Genomic DNA, 3,329 nt, shown 5'->3' on the forward strand with positions numbered 1-3,329 from the left:
AAACCTTTTCCTATGTTTCTCAATGTAGTTCAGATTGCTGAATTACAATATTACCCACAGAGCCTTATATGGTGAGTGACCTTATTACCAAAGATATTCTGATTATTTTATTATTATTATTATTATTTTAATTATTTTATTCTTCATCAAAATACCTACAATATGAAAAGTTGGTCCCTCTAACAGTGTCCACGTAGTTTTCACCAGGAATTGGTTGTGGGATGTGACAGAAAAAAGAAACAGATAACTTTGAAATATAGTAAAATCTCAATTATTCAGAAATGAACTAACCATAATTCTTAACCAAGATTTTACTATACTCTACTTTTCTGACATAAAGTTCAGGAAAAAGAACAATCAGGTATATAGTGGAAAGTTAACAGATTGATCTTGCTCTTGGACCCTCAGCATTCTCATACATATCATACAATACTGTAAATACATGCTTACATAGAACCCCAGTTACATGAGACTGTGTTAATATTAACCCTTCATCAATAACACACCTTTATCATTTTTCCATGAATGGACTGCTTTTTAAAAAATACATTTACTTTTTTTTTTTTTGGCTGAGAATGTAGAAAGAATGTACCCATAAGTAGTTGTTGTATGCCATTGAGTCTATTTAGACACATAGCAACTCCAATTCACAGAGTAGAACTGCCCCATAGGATTTTCTAAACTGTAATGTGTATGAAAGCAGGTTGTCAAGGCTTGCTTCCACTGAGCCACTGGGTGGCTTTGAGCCACCTACCTTTCAGTTGCCAACTGAGTGCTTAACCATTATGCAACCTTGTAACAAAAATAAGGACTTTGAAAAACCAATGCGTCTAAATTATATCTGTATATCCTCCCATCCATTAATCAGCTCATCCTCCTGCTTTCCCTAACATCTTAATCACATGTTTATCATTTATTTGCTTTACTTTTGTATTCATTTCCTGTATCTATATTTATTGTAAAAATTATATTATTTGTTTTAATCTTATAGAAAAATATGTCATGCTATGTTTAATCCTTAAGGATTTACATTTTTCATGTATTGCTATATTGTATGTAGATGCACATTGCTATATGTAACTGTAGTTCATTTATATTTTCTGTATTATGCAAACATACCACAGTTTATTTATCTTCTCTCCCAATGAAGGGCATGTAGATGATTTCTGTATTTTTCCTATTATGAATAATTCTCCTGTGAATATTCTTATATATGTGCCCTGCTGCATCTCTAGAAAGGAACTCTGATGGCTCTGTGCTAAAAGGATCTGGGGTCGGCATCCTCTGACCTCCTCTGATCTCACAAGGGAGAAACAGAGTCACCATCAATAGCCCAAGGGTTACTCCTATAAGGCCAGATATACTGCCACCCTCCAACTTTTTACTAATCCTGACACATAATACTCACGATTATGGGGTTTATTAGGGAAGTAACAGGTTACAATTCAGGCTCAGGAAAGGACTCAGGATACAATTCTTTGATCAGGGCAGTCTCCCCTCTGCTATGCCTTCAGGTACACCTCTATGGCCCTTTGCCTCTAGGCCTGGCCTCTGCCCTGCTCTGGCAAGTGTTACAAAGCTCTTTTAGTGCTGCTGATAGGTATACCTATGAGTACATGCTCCACCAGCAAGCCTCCTGCTCAAGGGCACACATCTTTCTCTCTCCATGGGCTGGAAAGCCCTCTGCTCCTTCTCCTGCCTTTTGGTATTACTGCTGCTATCTCTCACCTAGTTGTCCGTCTCTCACCCAGGTGTATCTCTCTCAGCTGGGTGTCTCTCTCTCAGACAAGGAGGTCCAGCACAGGGATCTTGGGTCCAAGGCATACTCCAGTTCACCTCCAGCTCTTCTCTCTTGATGGCAGTGAGATCCCCCTTCTGCCTCTAGGAATACTCATTTTAAACCTGGCAGAGTAACAAAACTAATCAATCCGAACATCAGAGTTCTATACACCTTTTTTGGATGGTAAAAAAAAAAAAAAAAAAAACACTGCCATCAAGTCCAGCCAACTCACAGAAGACCTTTATTTGGATTTCCAAGGCAGTATCACTATGGAAGTAGATTGCCCAACTTTCCTTCCAAGGAGTGGCTGGTGGGTTTGAACTCCAGCCTTCTGGTTAGCAGCCAAATGCCTTAAGCAGTACCACCCAGTAATCCAGAGGGAGTTACAAAGGCTATGGCTAAATAAACCATACCAAGTATGGCATTCAAGTACCACACGCTGCTGTAAGGCATTCAGCTAATAACCTCAAAGTCAGCAGTTTGAACCCACTAGCTGCTCCACAGAAGAAAGATGAGGCAGTCTGCTTCCATAAAGATTTACAGACTTGGACACCCTATGAGGGTTGCTATGAGTCAGAATTGACTCAATGGCAGTGGATTTTTTTTTTTTTTGGGGGGGGGTATAGTAAGAAGTGTAAATTCTTCATCATAGAGGATATGGATGTTCAACCATAGGAAGGAATGTCCCATATCTGCTGAGGTGTCTCTGATGCCAAGATCCACATATTTGACATGGGTTGGAGAAAGGTAAAAATGGATGAGTTCCCAATCTGTGGCCACATGATATTGGATGAAAATGAGCAGCTCTCCTTGGAAGCACTTGGAGACTGCCAGTATTTGGGCCAGCAACTGCATGGTGATAAGTTGTGGCAAAGATGGAAGATGGCTTTCACATGTAAGTCAACTATATCAATAAGATATTTTCCTCTGTGGGAGCTGACAGGCTCCAGCCAAGTGCCTTTGGAAAAATACATGGTACAGTGGCCAATGTCCATATTGGCCAAGCCATCATGTCCATCCACACCAAGCTTCAAACTAAAGATCACATGATTGAGGCCCTACACAGGGCAAAGTTCAAGTTCTCTGGGTGCCAGAAGATCCACATCTTGAGGAGGTGAGGCTTGACCAAGTTTAATGATGATGAGTTTGAAGACACAGGGCTGAGCAGCACCTCATCTCAGATGATTGTGGAGTCAAATGCATACCCAATCATGGTCCCTTGGACAATCGACATGCCCAGCATTCATGAAGGCAGAGTAGTACTGTCCCACTTGACCAGTGCTCACCAGTAAATTGATGTTCTGTCTCTCAAAAAAAAAAAGAAAAGAAAAAAACATATTGCATTGGGCAGATCTGCAAAAGACCTCATTTAAGTGTTAAAAGGCAAAAATGTCACTTTGAGGACTAAGATATGCCTGACCCAAACCATAATATTTTCAATTGCCTGATAACCAAGGAAAAGCTGGACAATGAGTAAGGAAAATCAAAGAAGAATTCATGCCTTTGAATTATGGTGTTAGCAAAGAATACTGAATATACCATGGGACGC

The 3,329-nt window shown here is 39.9% G+C and overlaps 1 pseudogene; it reads left to right on the forward strand.

Annotated features, from left to right (window-relative positions):
* The first annotated feature begins 2,461 nt into the window (after positions 1–2,461).
* LOC103203178 lies at positions 2,462–3,029 on the forward strand (annotated as a pseudogene).
* Positions 3,030–3,329: the final 300 nt, after the last annotated feature.

The sequence above is a fragment of the Orycteropus afer genome, unplaced genomic scaffold (genome assembly GCF_000298275.1).
Source record: "Orycteropus afer afer isolate SDZICR_OR568_19922 unplaced genomic scaffold, OryAfe1.0 scaffold00205, whole genome shotgun sequence".
NCBI classification, from domain to species: Eukaryota; Metazoa; Chordata; class Mammalia; order Tubulidentata; family Orycteropodidae; genus Orycteropus; species Orycteropus afer.